The 22481-nt window shown below is 39.4% G+C and overlaps 1 long non-coding RNA gene across 2 annotated transcripts in view; it reads right to left on the bottom strand.

Annotated features, from left to right (window-relative positions):
• Nucleotides 1-22481, bottom strand: part of LOC103377736 (uncharacterized) — an 85651-nt gene that overhangs the window by 2386 nt on the left and 60784 nt on the right. Inside the window, exon 4 of one of the 2 annotated variants that reach the window (XR_003049596.1) lies at nt 14258-14765. The exons of the other annotated variant lie outside the window; for it this stretch is intronic. This is a non-coding gene — a long non-coding RNA (uncharacterized LOC103377736). Of the gene's footprint in view, nt 1-14257; nt 14766-22481 lie in introns of those variants that run through there. 2 annotated transcript variants of the gene reach the window in all.

The following is a 22481-nucleotide window of genomic DNA, read 5'->3' as shown; positions in this document are numbered from 1 at the left end:
GACGATGTTGAAGACGCCAGAGAGATTGATTCATCAACATGTTAAATTGGCTATTTTCAACAAGTGTGTGTTTTTGTTTTTTTTCTACAGCTTTAAAAAAAATCAAAATGTGTGTGTGTGCGTCCGACAGACAAAAACGGTAGGTGATAAATATTTAAACTGTTTTTTACACCTCAGTGCTGATATTTCACCGTTTCTTCATCATTAGAGAAGCGTAATCTCTTTTCTGCTGACAGTACGTTGTCTTCACTCTTTGTTTTCTTTCCTTGTTTGTCTCCTTCGCATTTTGTTGACTTCTCAAACATTGATTTCTTTTTGTTTTAGAGTCTTGTGGGTGTGCTATTTTGGAGTGAGTCGATTGCTTGTTTACCTCAAGTTACATCAACTAAGTTTGTTTGTTTGTTTGTCTGTTTCTGCCCTGCTCTAAGTCTGTCCTTCTGTCTGCTTTTCTTTTTTATCTGTCCTGCTGTCAGTCTTTCTAGCTTTAATGGAAATGGACGAAGAAAACAGCCCTACTTTTAACAATGAACAAACATGCTGCCGATATAACATGTGTACCTCTGCTGCCCCCTGTGGCATCACAGCAGCGTTTTGTTTCTCACATACAAAAGTGTGAAAAGAAACACGGAACAGAGAGTGTTGAAGGTGAAAAAGTGAAAGAACAACAATCACCTTTTTTTACCTCCTAGAAACAATGACTCAGTGCAACAATTTCTATCATATGATAAAAAAAATTGAACTCTGCGACACCTTCATCCTGTGATTATTACATATTAAATGTAATAAATGGCGAAAAAATTGAGAAGTTCAACCTAAGATTTGTTCAAAATTAGAGGATTTTTGGAACAATGGAACTGGGAATGGTTCAGATCCAGCTGTGAGTGTGTGTGTGTGTGTGTGTGTGTGAGGTATGGGACAGAAGGTTGTGGACAATCTTCTCAGTGTTTACCCAGATGGAGCGGCCAGCGTCCCCCTGTATGTCAACTCTCCTCTGATTGGAGTCACAGCAGCCACATATGAATTAATATTTAATGTGAGACTATGATTGTAAGGGTGAGAGAGAGAGGGATGGTGGGAGAAAGAGGGGGAAGAGAGAGAGGGAGAGAGAGATCCATACGTATTGCTGGGGTGCTGTTTATTTAGAATATCATAAAGACATGCGCAAAATTTGCAGTTTGAATGTTTTAGGGGCTCTCTCTCTATCCCCCCCTCTCTTTTTCCTCTCTTACTGTTTGTGTTTTTGTATATTTTTGTGTTGTTCTCTGTGTGATTGTAAAAACAACTTATATCTGCCTCCCTGTATCCTCCTCCATTCACAACGATGATACTGCCCTTCCTATGTGGAAATAAATTATCTAAGGCAGTGGTTCTCAAACTATGGTACGTGTACCACATGTGGTACTTTGGCTCCCTCTAGTGGTACACAGAAGAAGCTCATAAGCTTTTAAGATGGACAAAATGAAAAGAAAAATTAAAAAAATCTCTTATCTAACTATTTAGGACAGAATAAAAAAATACTGAATTTACAAATACTACGCAGAATTAAAATACATTTTTGCCATCTTATTTTATATATGTAATACTCACATCATTGTTCTTTCATTGAAGAGATGATGTGTTATTTTTATTTAAATATCTTGACATATAATCAACCCGGTAACACTGAGTCTTAGGACAGGTTTACTGTAGTTCCTTCTCTATAGGTGTCCATTTTCACAGTGGGGTAACTTCACCTGTGACCCCTGAGCTCGTAGCATCTGCAGCTTGAGAAATGGCGCGCTGAACCAAAGGCTAGTTCAGGTCACTGGCATTTTCAATCCCCTTACTAGGATAAAAACAAGCCCCACGTGCCTTAGAGGCTGAATGAGGAGAGAAGGAGTGGAGAGCAGGAGATGGAGAGCAAGCCTGTGAAACAAGGAGCAAGGCTGCTGGTAATCAGGCACAAGAAAAGCAGAGGGAAGCAATTTCACCAACTCTTAACTTCCTCCGAAAAATTATGGCTAAATGGAAAAATAATGGAAATGGCATCATTGGCCTCCTAGCACGCTGCTATTAGTATGCCGGTGACATGGAGCAGAGAAACCGACAGCAGTTATGTATTTTTGCAAGTATGCATATAATTTATTGTAGGGAACACAATTTACATGGGTAGTCAATGCCTGTTTTATGACCGCACAAATAGATGTATGAATTGAAGCATATAATGGTGGGTAGCAGCAGGCACAAATACGTTCTAAATCTTCCAAATGTGTTCAGCGAAAAATGTAACCAAGGAATATAAAACAAATTAAATCCTGGATGGTATATGTATTGGTTTTTGATTTACAAAACTAATCAGGGGAAATCTGTCTTCACTGTCTGGGCTGGCTCTGTGTGAGCATGCAGCTTCTATTTCTCCTCGCTCACATCAGGACGTCACATTCAGGAACAAAGATACTTTGCGGGTGATTTATGTATTTACCAGGGTCAGCCAACATGAATAAGGTTATGTTAAGCAGAGTTGAAAGGAGCCTGAGAAATAAAATAGAAAAGATGTTCCAAAGAGCATTCAATAAAATAAAAAAACTGTAATGAGTGTCGTTATGATACGCACCAGACAGAATGTGCACATGAGGCTACAAAAAATACGCAATACTTACAACAACTAGAATTAATTTGAAAAAGACTAGAGCGATGATGATGATCATCACTAAATCCAAACCTCATTCAGGTTTACTTGTGTGTCATTTGTCATTTTTTCTAGTAACTTTCTAGTGGGCACCTCTACAATAAAGTACAAGTCTAAAGGAAAAGGACAGTATTAAACATAGAATCTAAAGAAATACTGCAAAAATAAATCTGCATGATTATTTGAATGTAATAATATTATTAATAATAATGATAACAATAATCGCCTTTGGCTTTACATTGTATAAGTGTATTGTTTTTTCTACGCCTTTGGCTTAACATTGTATAAGTGTATTGTTTTTTCTAAGGTTTTATTATTAAATGCATTTCCTCTGTTTGCCCAATACTGCGTTACAGGTAATTGTCTGGTTAAAGATTCATGAGAGCTGCTCTCTCTCTCTCTCTCTCTATTTCTCTCGTCTACTTTTTGAGAATTTGTCCTCAATATACTTCTTGAGAATTTGTCCTCAATATATCAGAAAATAAATGTATCATATATATATGTACACACATATATATACACACATACATAGTAGAATATTGTGGAGGAAAAGAGCAATCTGTGAAACTCACTTTTCTAAAAGCAAGTGCTCCTTTGTTAGAAAATATATGGCTTGACTTTTCCATTCATGATATGCAGATTCATACCACCTGCTCTATTCACACACCTCATCTCTGAGTGTGAGCATCACTGCAGTATCAGCCACATTAGAAGACTGTTGTAGTGAGAGTTTATAAAGTGGAAATATATTAAAATACACAGTATATTCCAGATTCTTAATTTTACCGCTACTTTCTGGGTAAAAGTAGACTCCGCACAGCAGCCATTCTGCAAAGTCCGTACGATAGAAGCGATCTACTGATCAACAGAGGTCACAGATGGCAGATTAAAATGACAAATGAACGGCAGTACAAAGAGAGTGCCGTGGTTAAACCTTGACATAAACGACCAGGATGAAAAGGAACACAACCTTCTTCATATCACATATATTGACTGCTCTGACTGCAGCCAGGCAGATGAGTGGGCCTGAAGAGCCACATTTACATTAACGATGGGCCCATAATTCTCCCTGATCTCTCGCATAATGGTGACAGTCTCACAATAGGTTGTGTAGTATTTAACTGCCGCTCCCTTAAAATGTTGCAAGTGAATGAGGGATGGCGCGTCTCTCTTGATATTTATTTATTTAAGTGCGCGTGAGCAAGTGTCGGGAGTAAAGGTTTCTGGGAAGAAGAAAAAAAAAAAACTCATCAACTTGGGCGGGATAATTGTCAAATATTTCAAATGCACCCGCGACAGGAACCACTTGACAAGAGAGACAGAGATGATTATGAAACGTCCCCACACACACACACACAGTTCATTGACACACTGCTTCTTACATCACTACCTCCCTCTGTCCTCTTTTCTATTTCCTCTCTCTCTTGCTCGCCAAATTGACAACTAAGTCCAATGTTATTCTAATGTGCTGCATTGCAAATATACACTATATATATATATAAAGACCCCCGTACTAGAAAAGAATCTTGATGCTGTCCATTAAGACCCCCGTCTAGAAAAGAATCTTGATGCTGTCCATTGACATACTGTGATGTTTATTTGAGTTTGAATTCTGATTTTATTTGTCATTTTAAGCATTATATTTATGGATGGAGTAAAGCACAGAGCCAACTTGAGAGCCTTGGAACCACTACTTCTCATTCCCCATGTTGGTCATGAAATCACCGGGGGAAATGAGTTGGTGAAAACATTGCAAAGCATGCAGTGGGAGACCAGTCCAGAGGAGGCAGTAGAGCTGCACTTAGATCAATTATTATTCTTTTTCTGCCACGTTTTTTTTGCCCAGTTGTGCTTTTAATTAGCATTAGCCTATTTTTTTTTAGCATTTGTTTGTAATGATTTATTTGTCTTTTGTGGAAATTGCTATGAATGCACAATGTATTATCATTATATATGGAATAGTGATTTTTTTACCCGTGTTTTTCAGAACACTTTACAGCCTTTCATGCAGCACTTCTGTCCAGCTAAGCTGTGTAATTTTCTACAGGATTCCCCACACCTGCACAAGTACATGTGTGTTGGACATCCATCAGGAACAATTTTGGGTTAAATGTCTTCTCCAAGTGTACATCAGCATATAGATGAAAGGGGCCGGGGATCAGGCCATTGACCTGCAGGTGAACAGATGATCCACTCCACTCACTCATCCACAGCCAGCCTTCATACCTTAGAATTATTAATTTGCCCATAGGCTGTTGGGTATGAGCTTTGAAAATGTTTTTATTTTTACATTTTTATGTTTTTATTATATAATATATAATCTGTCTATATTAAAATGTTGATTGTCATGGAGGCTTTTATTCAAGTCTATGCAGGTCATTTTATCTGACCACTATCTAAGCAGTTAAGTAAAGAACAACTTTAGTTCCAAATGACTGCTGGAAAATGTCTGGTGTTTACCCTCAGAGAGGCTGAACACCTAAAAAAACCTGGGTCAGGGTGTGTATTTTAAAAAGAAATAGCATGTATGTGTTACATATTCAAGCTTTCGTCTCTCTAAAATATCAATTGGGAGAAAAACATGATCGGTTTTGTGAGAGCAACGGCCTGGACAGGACTCTGGTCACTCTCACACTCATCACCCACTATCTTCACCCTCCCCTCCCACCTCCATCTGTGAAAATGTCACTAAACAAACAGCAGTCTTGTAGGTACATGACAGAAGTGCGCCTGGCAGAGCTGGCCCTTTAATGATGCCCCGCATCCCTTCATTCAAAACAGGGGACTGAATTCTCCAACCGGGGCTGATAAGAGGTTTGAAAAACAGGAGCCCAATTCCCTTTATCTGCCTCTGTTATTGTCTGTATTAACCTTCCCCCACAGTAACTTGTTCCACTGTAATGCTACACTTGTCTGGCCACAACACAGCGCTGCCGAGATCCAATTGCATGATGCAAATGAATGCACAGTCTCTATTGTGGTGGCAAAAGGGACAAGCAAGACCTGACAGGGGAGAGAGTACAAGGGGGGAGTGAGGGAGACGCAGAGAGAAAGAAGAGGGAGGGAAATAGAAAGGCCTATCAGCAGACGTACACTATTCATCTCGTCAATACACACGTACGCGCGCACGCATGTGCACCCGTTAAAAAAAGTCAACTACAGTATGAATCAGTGTGTGAATATCTGTCTGAGATGATGGGAGGGACTTTAAGCTTTTTCTTTTTGGTTGGTTTGTTTCAACATTAGCTGCATTTACCTTTTTTTTTTCAGCCAGAGTCTCAACTTCTCAGGCGAAGGAACAAGACATGGACATGACAAGTCAGTGGACCAATAGCTGCTGTGACGATAAACCAAAGGTCAGGTAGACACAACCAGACTTTTCTGGCTTGGGAGGTGCTATTCAAATTATCAGGCCAAAGTGGTCTACCTACACAGAACATCTCAATATATATTAACTTTATATGAACTTTTTACCGATATCTGAGATAGCGATATTGTCCAAACACTTAAGTTCTGATTCCAATATCAACTGATACTGATATATGCAGCCGTTTGCCCCCAAAACTGAGGTATGTCTCAGGACCCTACATGCGATTCCAACAAATTTGGCAAAACCCAGACATGGAGTTATCAGATTTCCATTATCGAAGGAAAAACCGATAACGATCTTACCGATATGAGATAATTATGCTAATATCAGCCTAATAATACTGGCTGACCGATATTATAAGCCATATATGTCTGGATTCATTTCCCATGTTTGTTATGACATCACTCAGTGAAACCCTAACATTTCGTTAACTTTACCAGAACTTTCAGCCCGTTAAACCGTACTAATGAATTCTCATCAAGTCAGATGAACAAAACCCAGACCTTACATCTGCAGGTCAACCAGACCTCACTGGGCTGAGGGCACTGTGCTCGCTCCAAGTCAGTAGCCCGACTTAATTCTGTGTGTAATCACACCGACTGTCATTTACAAGAATGCCCTCGCTCGGTGCCTCCACCCTTACATTCCTCTCTGTGGCTGCATTTTAATTTATGCCCAGTATAGGAACCACTCAAGGTGTAGTCTATAAGCGTGCAGTTACCTTACTGGGTCTGATAACACCCCAATAGGCGCCCGGCACTGATGAGCTTTCTATACAGTGTGCCACGCACAATGCCACTATCAGGAGTGCAGACCTTTGGTTTAAAAGACAGAGAAGAGAAAGGGGGGGAGGGAGTGGGGGGTCGAGAGAGAGGGAGTGAGGGAGTGAGGGTGTGAGGGAGAGACAGAGAGAGAGAGAGAGAAAGAGGGAGAGAGATTACGAGTCTGGCTTACTCTGAATATCTTTCTAATTCACAACAGTGTGGTCCAGACGACACGGCGTGTCACAAATCTGTGCTCTCTCTCTCTCTCTCCCTCTCCCACTCTCTCCCTCTGTCTCCCACCTTCTTCCTCTCTCCCTTTCTCTCGGCTGCAGCAGTTTCTTATCTGTCCCCTTTCCTCTTTTCTGCCTAGGAGATAACAGTAATTCTTCTGTATGCTGTACCCCTCCCCACTTGCCTTGCAGACACACACATATACACAGATGCACAGACACATACCAGGACACACACAAACACACACACACTCCCACACACACACACACACTTTGCACACAGACTTCAACTCCCTCCAAGCCTTGCTCAGACAGAGATGCTGGCAATGTCTTTCTGCTCAGTAAAGATAAAGGGTTAGGACTGCACTTGGACGCTCCTTTCTCTGAGACTAGTTGACCAGAATTGGGATGGGGGGGGGGGGACTTAAGGAACATCAAGTATTCAAGGATAGTTGAAATTTTTATAGCATATTGAGCACTAGTATTATCAATGTAAATATATATACACACATAAATATATACGTAAATATATACACATACATATATATGTAAATATATATATATACATAAACATATATGTAAATATGTATATATATATATACATACATATATGTAAATATATATATACATAAATATATATGTAAATATATATGTGTGTATCAATGTATACACACATTATTTGTTTAAGACTCAATAGTTGCTATTTTGTCAACATTTTTGTAACTCTTGACATTTTTATTTTGGTCTAAACTTGTAAACAATTAAATCTTTTGACTAGTTTGAAAAATCAAAAACAGAAAAGGAGAGAAATAGGGATAAACGTGTGTTAGTGTAAGTAAGAGAGAGGAGAGAGAGAGAGACAGAGAGAGAATCAGGGACACTTCTTCTCCACAGCCTGTCCAACCATGCCACACTTCTTTCCCTCTCGTCCCCTGACGTCCTCCCACCAACCTGTCCTTCTGTACAGGGAGCCTGATGCAAACGTTTGTAAGGTTCCTCCAGATTGGATCAGCTCACTCATGTTTCTCTGCCACTGCTGTTGTTTTGGTCATTCTCTCTCTTTCCTTCTGTTTCTTCCTTTCTCTCTCTCTCTCTCTCTCTCTCTTTCCCTGTCATTCCCCCAACCACCCTTTGCCTCCCCCCCTCTCTCCCTCTATCCATCTCTCTTTTTCTCTCTTTTTTTCTCTCCATCGTTTTGAAATTGAAGATGTGTTGAGGCCTGTGCTTTGGGGCCAGAGTCTATTTTAGAGCTGTAATAAAATTCATAGCCTGACTTACACACACACACTCACACACACACGTGTACAGACACACACCTGGTCAGGGGAATCAAAACTACAGTATATAGCGGTCTCTGGCTGTATTACCTTTATACCATCCTTCATACTGTATGTGAAGCGCTTCAGTGGCCTCACTATATTTTCAAACACAGTGTACTGTCTGTACTGTCGGTCTGTTTTTTTTTTTATCTTATTTTACGGTAAACCATCAATTCAGTAGTACTGCACTCTCCACAGTCACCTGTGAACAGAGACGGCAGTCTGGGTCAGAAGAATGATTGGAGAATTAGTGAAACTTGCCATGGACATTGTATACTTCGTACACGCATGTTGCATGCCAATATTTTCTCATACACTATATTCTAATGAAATACTTCACTCAATATGAACATTTTAGATACAACAGGTTTTGTTCGTGTCAATCTATCCTTTATTTATACAAGGATACAAGTACTAGTACAACTGCTTGATCAGATCTGATCAAGCAGTAAAATAAAGGGTATAGCCAGGACAGAACACCAACCAATCAGTTGGCTGAACACAAGTGTCATGACATCCAATCAAATTAACACCATTAAGATGATTAAAAACACGGTCCAAAGGAAGTTATTCCAGAAATCACAATTCTTCCAGAAACAAGTGAACCCATGTCCAAGGTATTGTTACCTAGTCAACTAGTTCACCAATAATCAGTGTTAATAAGAGCAAAGTGACAAAAAAGCTCTAAGTATTCTAACGCTTAATTTACTTTATTTAGTTTTATCTTTAAATACTGTATTCGAGGAGACATGACATGACTCACACTCTGACCTAATCCTCTCAGATTGGTGAGGTCTTCCTGATGGACCGTCTTTCTAACACCACTGAACTTCTCCAGCCTGACGCTACTTTTTAAACATGTAAAATAGACACGTCTATTTGGGATGTGTGGAAAATGGCTTCAGAGACAAGGGGGTGAAGGAAGGGAGGGTGGAAGAAGAAGGGGTGAGGAGGGGTGAGGGGTTGACTTTGAATGAGGGAAGAGGGAGGGCTGAAGGAGACGGCAGGGCGGGAGATAGAGATCATAGGGTAGCAAGACAAGGCCCTGAGCATGCTGGGTAAGGAGATAACACCCTCATTTGAATGAACACATTGACAGACACACACACACACCTACACAATTTATGTACTATGAAATACAGTCACAACCATAATATACATGACTAGAACTGATACTAACCTCCAACCAAGTTTGACTATTTATATGATCAAAGAAAAAAAAACAAAAAACAGAAATAATAATTAGCATTAGTGTATTGTACAGTATTGAAATGATCAACTATTTAAATCAGGTATTTGACTTAATATTAAACATTAAAAGCCTCTTCTAAAATGTATTAAAATATTCACAGGTGAAATGAACATGGGGTTTAAACATTAAACACCAGGTGAATTCACAACATTTAGGACCGGCTAACAGCTAAGATCATAACATAGTTTTCCAGGTAAACTAAATGTGAAAAACAGTGTTTTAACTAAACCTGTCTGATAGTTTTGATCCTGGTCGTTTTTAATAAAAGCACGTATTTTAAGATGAAGTATAAAAGCAACCAGCGGTGTGTACCAGTCCATCACTGGACCAAATGTAGAGACAAACAGCCATGCACACACAGGCATGCAAACCCTCTATGCAGCTTGGTCACGTTCTTCCATTGGTTATCACTAGGAATTGAACTGCTGATGTTCTTGTTGTAAGGCCAAGCCTTCAACCACTCGGTTGATAAACCAGTGAGGAACCAAACAGCAGCCCCACACGCTGGCTGAGAGTGGGTTGATCAAGGACAGAGCGGGTGAAACAGGAGCTAAAAAGTGCCTGACATTTAAAATATACAGCTGTCCTGCAGGGAAATACATTTTGCAGTCATGAAGTGAAACAGTAATTTATGTAAATCAAACCATTTTGTGCATATTGTACATAAATCATGGCCACAATTGCATAAAATATACATATAGGTTGTTATAAAGGTGCCCTTTGCAGTAGAACTCTGGGTGGTGGTGTTTTAGACACAAAAGGTGAAAGAAGAATTAGTTAGAGGGGAAATCACAGTGGTTGGAGATGGTTGAACTGACTCTGCATTCAACTGAAATATTCACTTTAAAAATACCAACAGGGGAAACTAACCATAAAAGTCGTCGCCAAAGAAAAAAAGAAGTGGAGAAGTTTTTACAGTACAGGGATTTAAAATATGTTAGATTGATAGATAGATGGGGAAATTAAGGATTTATGGCTCTAAACTCTATAAACTTATGGCTATGAACTACTGGATTTACAAATGCCAAGACAAATCTGACAGCAAATGCTGCACAGTCTGATTTTTCAAATGCACATAGTAGCACAAGTGCCATAGTAGTAATTATTAGAGACATATTAGCTTAGAAAAATACCTTTTTGACACTGATAACTTAGTTTATTCAGGGAGGAGTTGAAACAAAACCATCCAACTGTGCTGTTTCAAACCTGTTGTCAAACATTCTGCTAATTTCCCAGACATGAAGTCACATTTATCAGTGCATCAGTGCTGAGTACTTTGACACAACCTGCACTAAATCAAGACCTGGCAGCCAAGTCATCCAGCCTCAGACAAGGAGACCAGGATCCCTGTATCCAGCCAAAATACTACAAACAACTGGACAACTAGTCTATGTTGACAATCTGTAAAAACAAAGGAGCGCCCCCTGCATGCCTGAAGTAGCAAATGTCACTGTTTACCACACAGGTGCTGAAAATGACAGCGCATCACTCACTGTCGTCCAGTGTGAAGATAAGAAAAATTCTTCTCATTTTGAACACAGTCCACACACAGCTGCGGCCGATCGAGAACAGAAAAGGCTTAAGTTCACACGGTCAGGTGGTAAAACTGGTCCAGGTGTAGATGAGCTGGTGAAGGAGGGCAATTATTCAGTTGTTCAGGGGGTTTTAACAACATCTGATAATTTAGTGCACGTATGTTTCACTAAAAATGTTTTAACAAAGTAAAAAAACTGTCTTGTAGTTCATGCTGGAATAATCAATACATAAATAAATGAAAAAAAAATTATAAAAAATAATTGTTTGCGTGTTGGCCACTAGTGGGCATTTCACCAGTTTATCAACATGTTTGGATTTTCAGATAATTCAAATGTTACAAATTGTGATGTCTTTTTTTTACCAAAATTTCTTCTTAATTTTTTTTCTTTTGTCATCTGTCATATACAAAGACTCCCCCACCCCCCCTTCCATTCCCGTCTCCCTCTCTCTCTACGACTCTTTTTATTCTTTCTACACTTTCTCCCTATCTCCGACGCTCTGAGCTGGTGCTGCAGCTCCCAGTGAGATTCAGGTCAGAGATGTGGTGGCACACGGAATTTGATTCCAGCTCCTTGCTGCCCAGACTTGTCTAAATGATTTAAGGAGAGGGGAGTAATGGGAAGAGGAGGATTGCCGAAGACAATGTAAAAAAAACCTCATTACTTTATTGCCAGTCCTAAGCACTTCTCCTCTCCTCCTTGTCATTTCTGATTTGATATCCCTAATAAATATTGTACATTAACGAAAAAGTAAAAGCAGAGTTGAAGAAGCGTTAAAAATATGCAATAAAGTGAGCAGAAGTGAAGGTAAAAAGACACATGTGCACAGGTGAGACACACACCAACGTAGCAGCTGCTTTTTTGGCTGGAACATCACCAGGTACAGAGGACACACACACACACACACACACAGGTCATCCTACACTATGGCCGACCTGTGTTTAATTTACTGACATTTCTAACAAACTAACAAACGAAATATATGTAGCAAATGTGGGTTGATTTCTTTCTGAAAGTTACACAGTTAACCTGTGATTATTGAATTGTTTTGTGTTTTTTTTTTCTTTTAGTTTTGGAAAAGATAAAGAGAACATGCTATGACAAGTCATAGGAAAAGAGAAAGAGAACATGCTATGACAAGTCATAGAAACCTACATACGGTCATACCGATAACGTCCACTAGGTGAGAATACACATCACACTACACCATTTTTTTTTTCAACCCGCGGATTGTGACCCTATTTTCGGGTCGCCTGAAATGTCTAATACTTGATAAAGAATTTTACTGATGAAAATATTTTCAATCAATCTTAAACAACTGTATGTTAATCAAGTTAAAAAAAGTGAGGTCAATATGGGGTCACAAGCCAAACAAAGGCACTGCACACACTGTTTCAGCTGGGGGTCATCTGGTTTCTCTAATAATCAAAATATACCTAGGTACTCAAAGCACCCCACAACCATGGTGCCCTCCTGCAGTGACCATGTGAGGATAGTCATCGCCAGCCGTCCTCTCTGGCCTCTCACAGCTGACCTCACGGGGCAACTTACATCACCTTAAACGATCCATCAGTCGACACCTTCCCAAAGTCTCTGACTAACTCAGCACTGACTAACGGCAGCACAGTCAGGCCGAAGAGTTTGAGATGTAAAACAGTGGAGGAGGTTTGTCGATGGGAAGTCTGTCCCAGAAAGGAAGGCTGACACGTCTGAGATAGAGAGAGTGAGAGAGGGAACGGGAGGTGGAGGGAGCGGGGCAAATGGGAGAGTGCTGGGTGTCGCAGGGAGAGCGAACCTCGATGGTGGATAAGACTCAATTTGAAAAGCCTGTAGTGGGAAATAACGGTTTTCTGCCCCATCAAATCATACAGCAAGGGCATCTACGTGCCAGCCCACTGGCTATAGACTGAAAGGGATTTTCTGTAAGTGTGTTGTGTATGCGTGTGTGTGTGTGTGTGTGTCGGGGCTAATGTAAATGAATATGTGTTATATATAGCCAACCTCTTGCTTTTTTCATGTGGGATTTATTTGGTCTGCAGTTAATAGGTGATAAAGTTCAAGGGGGGCGGAGGGATTAAAGATGGATGTGTGTGTGAGGGGGGAGGAGGAGGGAGGGAGGAGTGATGAAAGGCAGACTGAAAGACTGTCATGTTCATGCTGAGCCCCCTGCTGGTCAAAGTTTAGCAATAACGCACATATAGATTTGAGATATGTTATATTTTCATGTACATGCTTTCATTGACTTTCATGTTTTTGTTTGCTTTCTGTTTACTAAAAAAAAAAAGAAAAATGAAGTGACAGTGAGTTGGACATACAGTATGTGGTTAAGGAGTCATTTTGGTCACCAGGTCAGCAAAAGAATATTATTGTCTAGATAAAACAGTAAGGGCAAAATTGTCCATGTGATACCCCGCTGCTCTCTCTCAGCAGGGGTAACAATGGTATCTGTATCTGTACTAGCCTTATTGAAGTATACCTACATTTTAGAAATGTCATGCTCTGTTAATCAAAATGATCAGGAAAATGAAAAGAAAACCTGACAATGATATGAAGGTGTACATTTTATTGTCTGTTTCCGACTTTTGTCCTGTGATCAGCATCATCTCCACCCTGTCCTGTCATATCTTGGCATGCCTCAGTGCAGTACTCGCTCCCTCCCCGAACATTTTGGAGGTGTGTTTCAGGCATGGGGTCATGTCTCTGAGTGTCACAGTGGCCTGTGTCACGCTGTGATGTGTGCACGTGGCAACTCAGCACTGCTGCTTCTGATCCTCTCGCCTGGCAACCGTGTCCGAGTGTCACTAGTCCTAGTTGGCACCTACTGTAAACTTCACAGGGAGGCTGAAAATTAAACAGGGGCTCCTGTCTCTGCCTGTGGTCCAGTCTGGGTGTGCATATGTGTATGTGTGTTTTCCTGGTCTAGCTATACATGTGGGCACATCGTGTGAGAAGACATTATGTCTGGGTGAAATACTCACAAAATAAAAAGGCTGGGGGTTTTGAAAGATTGATTTTTGCTGTGGCAGAAAATTATATGCAGCCTTTAAAAAATAAACCGGTAACTAGGTTAGGCATTAACTGGTCATATAAGAAGTATAGTTTATCATAAACATAGTAAGGCATTAACTGGTCGTATAAGAAGTATAGTTTATCATAAACATAGAGTACGTAAATATAGAGTACTACTGAGTATTATCATGTTCATCAGTGCATATGCATACCAAATTCTCATTCAAAAATTCATATTCATTTTGTTATGTGACTGCGTTCTGCAACTTGTTTTTGGCTTCTGTTTTGACAGTGCACAAGGGACTTAAAATATTTGTAACTTTCAAAAAATAACCACTTGTTCATCAACATGCCATGCAGTACTTTCATTTATATTCTCTCCCAGTTACATCCGGCCCTTTAAGAGCACCCATGATGCCATTTTGCCTTCAGTGAAAAGGTGTTTGACACACCAGTCCTTAACGATGCTAACCTGTGTATCTGTGTGTGTGTGTGTGTGTGTGTGTGTGTTGTCTAGTTGACCACCATCGTTCTGTGTCCCAAACAAACATAAGCTAACTGTTCTTTCTCCTCTCTTTCCTTATGTCCTCCACATGGCGTTGCTGACCTCCAACACCTCTGCGCACAGAAAAAAACAACAAAAAAACACCACCAACTTGTCAAGGCACACTGCCACGGAAAACACAAATACGCACGCATGTTGATAAACACACAAGCACACACAGACACACAGCAGGCTTTTAGCTAGCCAGCACATGCCAAATCCACACTTCACACCTGAGCTGGCTGGCATTTATTGGGTAAGCTCCCACCCAGTGGGAGGGGAGGGAGTAACAACACCTCACCACTGCTAAAACAATCTCACGGCTCTGTGACCAGAGGGAAACAAAGGCGGCTGTGCAAAAAGTCAAGAAATGCAGCCATTTGTCAAAATGTGACTTGTTAACAAGATTTTAGAGTAAATCTTGGCAATTTGACCCTGGGAGAAATTCAGAAAAAAACATTTAATTCTTTGAATCAACTATTACTGTGTTTAGTAATTTAATAAAATTGTGCAAGACACCAAATATGTACAATTTATATATGCATAAACAAATGTGTGTATACATATATACATACATATATAAATACACACATACATGTATTTATATCTACACAATCCTATATTTCAATGCACAGTTTGAACTACACACCCTTTGACCTCTTTCATCTCAAATCTGACACGGACATCTGGGAGATGGGGGGGGGGGGGTGTCAAAGCAAACATAGCATGTGGTATGGATTTTGCTAATAAAATTGTTAGCACAGAAAGAAGCCTCAGTGCTTGTGAAAAGCTGCCAAAGGTTTTGTATTTTAAAACTGGACTCTTCGTTGCTGATGAAGCACATTGTCAGCTGTTGCAGCAACAGGAGCTGCAGAAACCAAGAAACAGGAGGACGAGGGATTTTACCTCAGTTAAAGGTGCATACTGTGTTCACCACATTATTAAAATCATCACCAATGACAAACATTTGATTATAAGTAGCTGACAAAAAAACGAACAAAACACATTACGGGTGTCCTATGTTTTATCTCTGCTCATTCTTTTTTTGTTCCAGTTTAAAGGGGATCATCAGGCCTGTGAAAAACAGCCGGTCTGAGCCAATGACAGGCAGAAGAAACAGACTGACAGAAAAAAAAATTATTGCAGTCAGCAATATTTTATAACTTAAAACCTAAAAGATAATGTAATATTTTAAGAAAATACATGCAGTGCACTCATCAACATTTAAAGTTAAAGGAAAAGACAGCAGCCGTCCAGAACTGAGCCGTTGAACAGGTGTGAAGAATCCAGCTGAACTCAATTCTTTTTTTTTTTCAACTAAAACATTTTACTCAATCATTTTTCTTTGAACCATGTGGTGATAAAACCACATTGTGTAAATTTCTTAATTACAGCAAACTCAAAATAAATAAATAAATAGATAAAAACCTGTTTGTGTACATTTCTTAATTACAGCAAACTCGAAATAAATAAATAAAAACACCCGTTTTGTATTGGTTTGTATTTTATGAATGAAGAACAACCTTGAGAGCAAAATATTGGTTGCATGTTCTGATTCAAATCGACCACAGGAGGCTCAAGAGAGCACGGCAGACAGAAGAGGAACGACTGCGTGGTGACAGGAGAGACGTGCGTCGACAAATTCTCCTCTCACATGACCTCGACTCTAAAACCCAGCAAAGCAATTAGAGACAAAATGAGGTGAGTTGTCAGTGAAAACACTGAGATTGACCCACTTTGGCACAGTCAAAAAAAAAAAAAAAAAAAAAACCCTTGCTTTTCTTTTACCTTTTGTTTTCGCCTCACTGCCTGTCTCCTTTGTGGACAGGAGGTGGGGAGGAGTGGAGGAGGGCGTGAGGAGAACAACGTCCCTGAGTGCTAAAATAACTGTTGTTGTGTGTTGTTTACAGTGGCCTCAGAATTGGTCGGCGAATTACACTGTCAGGGACACAACCACGTGCGATGGAGAGGACGAGAAGCCTCAAATGTTCACCATTGAACACCTTCAATGGCTGGTAACACCAGAGGTGTGGCTGCTCCTATTAAAACGTGTGCCTGAATCAATAAGAGGCATAATTAGAGTTGTTAGAGCAAATTATAACATGGCTATTATGTGGCTGTACAATGTTGCTCCATAAACTGTTATTACAGCCACAGAAGCCGCGCGTGTGTGTGCGTGCGTGCACGTGTGCGCATGTTTCAGATGGTTTTGGCAGTCGGTTAGAGATGGAGGATTAGATGCGATAGTTGCCTCTTTCTGCCGTAATTACCACTCCCTTTATTGACAGAATGCTCATTTTTCTCGGGCTTTGTCTAAACTACAATTTCCTCTATTGTACAGTAGTAATTTTCAGTGTATTTCGGCAGGACTGGCACTTTTTTTCCACCACTTTTTTCAAATTGTTGCTGTCTTTACCTCAGACGAACAACGAGCCGCCGTAACCACTCTCACTCGGCACCACTCGCCATTCAGCTGCTGTGTTTATAAGTGAATATATATATATATTAGTAATATACAAAATGTATTGTCAATATGACTTCAAGAAAAGATGAGTTAGCGTTTAAACTGTAGAGTTAAGTTCTTTTTTTTCTGATGAAGCGCTAAAGTCTTTTCTTAACTGTTTTTTTTACATACCATTTATTATTAATATTTATTATTGTTTTTTGCACACAGATTCAAACTTCAACTCAATGCTAAACAAAATTGCTGGTCAGCTTTGTCTTTTCATGAAATAATTAGCAGCTGATGAGGCTACGATTCAACGCAGCTGTTGGATATTGAAACGCTGCCTTGAAGATAACTGTCGGCCAAAGCTTTTTCAAAGTCACTTGATCATTTTGTTTACTTGATATGAAACAATAAACACTGTTTATAATTAACAGATGATTTTCAGAACAGTGGTGACCTCTGACCTCTGTTTCTCAGCCCCTGACGGACTCTCCTTTATTACTCAATCTTAACATCCACACCTGTCGCCAGTGAATCTGCCAATCAAATCAAAGAACCCTCGGGAATTACTATTACAGACTTTGATTGCCTTTGTAGACACCAATTATTATACATTATAAACAATTTATATTTAACACATTGGATGTCATTTGGATATTTTTACATATTTTATTTTGCTTCAAAATATGGTGTCCTTGTGACCACACTGCAAACTGTTCTGTAATTCATTTTCATATTAACAATAGGATTAGTCATAATTTCTACCTGTCAGTCATTGGGTAAGTAAAAGTTTAGTTATTTAACCTTCAGCAAGTTTCTGTTCTTAGACAGGAAGTGAGGAAAAGGTAACCAACAAGCAGCGACTTTTCCAAAATAAAATAGTCTGCGCTCACAGGTACAAGATAATTACGATAAGTACTTAGTGACATAAATCAATTTAAGGCATGCTAATGGCCACAACCCTCCACTGGAGGAGGCTCTCATTGACTGGAACAGTATCCTGTCAGCGACAGAGCAAAGTTGAAACAATTACACCAATCTGTGTGTGAAGTGATGGTCCTCCACGTGGAGTGATGTCGAGGTAAGTGATGCTCATGTTGATGAGGGCAAAGCAGAGAAAAGCCGACGGACTGGGCAGAGTTTGGGGAATAGAATTAAAGGAGAAGTTTGTTTTTACTAATCCCACAAAATAATATTACTACTACTCCTACTACTCCTACTACTATTACTACTGAAAATAACAACAAAAACAATACTTGTTGTCAAACTGATTTGGAGCTAGGCCAACAGAGTTTGTAGTAGTTTATGATGATACTTAAGTTGGTTAGATTTAAGCAGGTTTTGTACCAATTGATGATGTGAACTCATGTAATAAATCTACAACTTAACGGACACATTGGCACAAATTAGAAAACACATTGTGATGCTAAAAAGTCATTGCTAATATTCGTAGCATTAAACAATTTGTATAAGGAAACATTGTATCATTAAACATTTTGAAATGTAATTTTTACTTCACTGTAACTAAGAGACAGCTACTGTCACAGTGTATTACCGTTTGGTCTCTTTCCCATGACATAACCCTTATTTTGAGACACATATTTTTGTATATTGTTTAGTCAATTAGTCTGTGTAATATTATATACATATATTATAACATTGTTCTCATTGAAATAAATATTTACAGGATTTACACAGCTGTGAATTAAAAAATCTAAATAAGTACTTAGGTATGAAGCCAACTCTAAGACTTTTTTTTTTTTTTCTTAAAGTCTGACTTGCCATAGGGATGACTGTCGTGTCTCTCCCTCCTATCTCTGGTCCTGTTCTGAGAGCTACATCATACTCAGCACATCAAGGCCCGGCACATGTAAGATAAACAATGCCACTTTCAAGCCCATCACTTGGCCGCGTTCCCAAATCAATTCCTCACACTCTTCTTGGATTAGCCACGGTCGACTTAATTGATTCAGCACAGTCAAGTGATCTTCAAACAAACAGGCTTTTCCAACTTGAAAAAAAGGGGAGTGACAGCCACAGAACCTGAACTCTCTGCAGATGACAAGTCATTCCTTCGGGCGACAGACGTTATTCTTAACAATGCTGCTTGATTCCTGCAGCAAAGATATCTCCCGTCTGTCCTACATTCCTAGAGACTGTACAACATAAAATGGCTAATAGCTGGCAATGGGTCATTGGTGCAGTTCACTAATCCGGGAAGGCTGGGAGATAAATTTCTGTGATAACAGATACGCCTCGTGGTTGGCACGTGCCCCCCAGCTGTCAGCCAGAGTGAGACGGAGAGTCTTTTTAGGGGCTTTCCTGACTTTGCGTTTACACCACACTTTAATCTCGCCTCGGAGCATCAGCATGACAGACGCAGCGATTAACACTCATTCTATCAAGGTCCAGTTAAGCAGCAGTCATTCTCAGGAAAATTCTCTTTGTGCCCCGGCACCACAACAGTTGTAATGCTCATTAGCTGTAACTTATTCCACGGGAAGGGACAAGATCGCTGTCACTTCTTACAAACACAGCGCCTGATACTGTAGGTGTCGTCCAATTAAGGAGGAATTTTAGTGTTCAGTGAACACTTCAGTGAACAGCACGTACGGAGAATTTCAGGACTTGAATGATTAAACCTGTATCCACACATCTGGAATCTCATCACATGTGTGTGTTTACACAGCTAGGTTTTCCTTCACAGCAGGCAGAGGTGGTGGGAGGAAGATGGAATAAAAAAAAAGCTCTGGGAAAGATGTCCATCCAGGCTGGGAAATCGTTCATTGTATCAGTTTATGACATCGAACTAATCACGGGTTCACGGGTGTCCACTATAGTCTCATAAATAATGTGTTTAAAACTTTTAAAATGTTAGAGAGAACAACATTAATATTTAATATTCTCACAGATCTCTCATCAACTCTAAATTCAAGAGTTTCAACAAAAAACAGAAGTTGGGGTGTTTGGGAATGCTGCATTTAAAAAATTAGTTGATGAAGTTCCATCGACTAATTCATTCATAACTGGTGAATACTTGTGTTATCTATTAAACTTAATCTCTTTTTTTTCTGAACTTTTCTGTTTTCTGTCCTGGGTTTTGTTTACATGTGTTTTTATTTAAAGTTACAGTGAAAACAGACCATCGAAGCCAGCGCTCTTTCAAACTGCTTTGTCACTGCCTGGATTTTATCTACAAATTGAACTCCGATTTATTTGCCACCTTTGGTTTTCTCTTTGAACACGTGATAAAGTTTTGCTACTTCACCCTTGTGGATGAACCTGCAAACAGAGATACAGAAATTTCTTTTTTTAAGGTCAACCATTTTATTCTAAATGAAAACTGAACTTTTGTTTTGTTTGTTTACTGTAACAGCTCAGTGCCAGGACTAAAACATGCAGTATTTTAACGTTAAAAACAATTTGACAAATTACGATGATCCATTTTAAACTATTTTCTCTCTAGGGTGAGACTACAGACGTTAACTGACCACAAACATATTTCACGTTCTGACTTGTCAAAACTAAAACTAATTAACTAATTAAAGCAGCGATACTACACTGAGTTTATTCAAATGTTCTCTTTCTTTCCTTCCACTCTGATGCATAAACTGATTTGAAGGTTTGTTTTGCTTTAAATATTTGTTTTAGAAAAATAATCTACATCCTGTTAAAACATCTAATTCCTGTTGAATCAACATCTATTTCCCCTCAGTTCTCAGCCCAACAACTGTGTAAAAACATTTCAAATTTCTCCAGTAATGTCCGAGTGTTTATATGAAACTGCAGATTTCTCTTCACCGTCCACTTTATTGGGTACACTTGCACAATTTCATGCATCTCGGAACAACTGTTCAGCCATAAAGTAAACTATTATGGTGCCAACAGCGTTGAGTTTACGTTAGCACACACACAGGAAGGAGTTAACTCCACACTGAGGTCATAGTAATGTGCCACTACTAGACTGCATTAAAGCAGGGGTTCTGGTTCCATGCCTGTGGATTGGGGGTGGAGGCTGAAGCTGCATACAGTGCGTAGCAATAATTTTCAGGTTGGCAGACCTCAGCCCAAAAAAAAAAAAAGGCACCACCCTTTAAGCTCGGCGCTGCCTCTCCATCATCCACACAAACAGCCTCACATTTTTACCATTACACTCTGACTTCAGTCATGACAGCTTCCAGAAGTTTGAACATTCAAACTGACTAAGTTTTTCTCTAACATTTGGACTTGGATTATAATTAAATGCTACTGATTTCACTAAGTTTTTCTCTAACATTTGGATTATAATTAAATGCTACTGATTTTGTTAGCATCTCTAGACAGCATCTCCAATTAGAATCACCAAAATATATAGACTGAGTTGTAAAAAAAAAATGAGAGGAAATAAGAAATGGTGAAAGACTGGTAAAGGCTAAATGCTAACTAGTTAAAATAGCTTCTAAAGGGAATTTTTAATGTTTTTATTTTATTTTGTATTAATGGTTGCACATGTATATGAGGATCAAAATGACACACAATGTGTAAAGGAAGGCAAAATAACACATGAAAGGTTCTACTGTAACATGCTAAAGCTATAGCTACTATAGTCCTTGTTTTAAATACGTGGAGTTTCACTGTACTGTGTCGACTGTGTCAATATCATACGAGCTGAGCCCCAGAGAAGAGGAAAGTGGTAATTGATTCCTGTTTACTCTTAAATAAAAAGCATGTCGACCTAAAAGGTGCGTGTTTTAATGTATTTTTTGAGGCTAAAAAAATAGATTTGACAGATCGTTCAGTAGACCAGCTGATAAAAAATAAAAAATAGCAGTTTGAGGTGGTCAAAAAGTTTTGAGGCATAAGTTATTTTATATTCCATTCCTTTTTTTCTTTTTTTTATTAACTTTAAGGAAGAAAACTACTGAAACACAAATGACAACTCTTACTGTAAGAACAGAATTATCTCCAGAATCTAAAGAATACAACTGTCTGCTCCACAGACAACAGACCACAGACAACAGACCACTGACTGAGGGAGTGATTCCAGTGATTTACATACATTTGACAGAGTGTGACGCGGCCTTACGTCCAGGTTATTTAGTTTCCCATTGATTTATGTAACTATTAAAAGAAGAAAACGCTTCCTCATGCAATATTGATCGACAAACAAAATTGTGTAGATGCCGGGCCTGAGTTGTGTGACGGGCGTGCACAGAGAGGGAGGCACTGAGGAGAAAGTCTTTATGAAACATTGAGGGAAAATGAGCCTGAAAGATGGAGATAGAAGTGGAGAGACTATAAACATGGGGAGAGAAATGAGTGAGCTAAGGTGTAGAATGGTGGGATGGAGGGAGGGGGAGGG

The sequence above is a fragment of the Cynoglossus semilaevis genome, chromosome 4, assembly GCF_000523025.1.
Source record: "Cynoglossus semilaevis isolate Cse_v1.0 chromosome 4, Cse_v1.0, whole genome shotgun sequence".
Taxonomy (NCBI): Eukaryota; Metazoa; Chordata; class Actinopteri; order Pleuronectiformes; family Cynoglossidae; genus Cynoglossus; species Cynoglossus semilaevis.
Note: the sequence above shows the minus strand (reverse complement) of the source record. Positions and strands in the feature narration are given on the sequence as shown.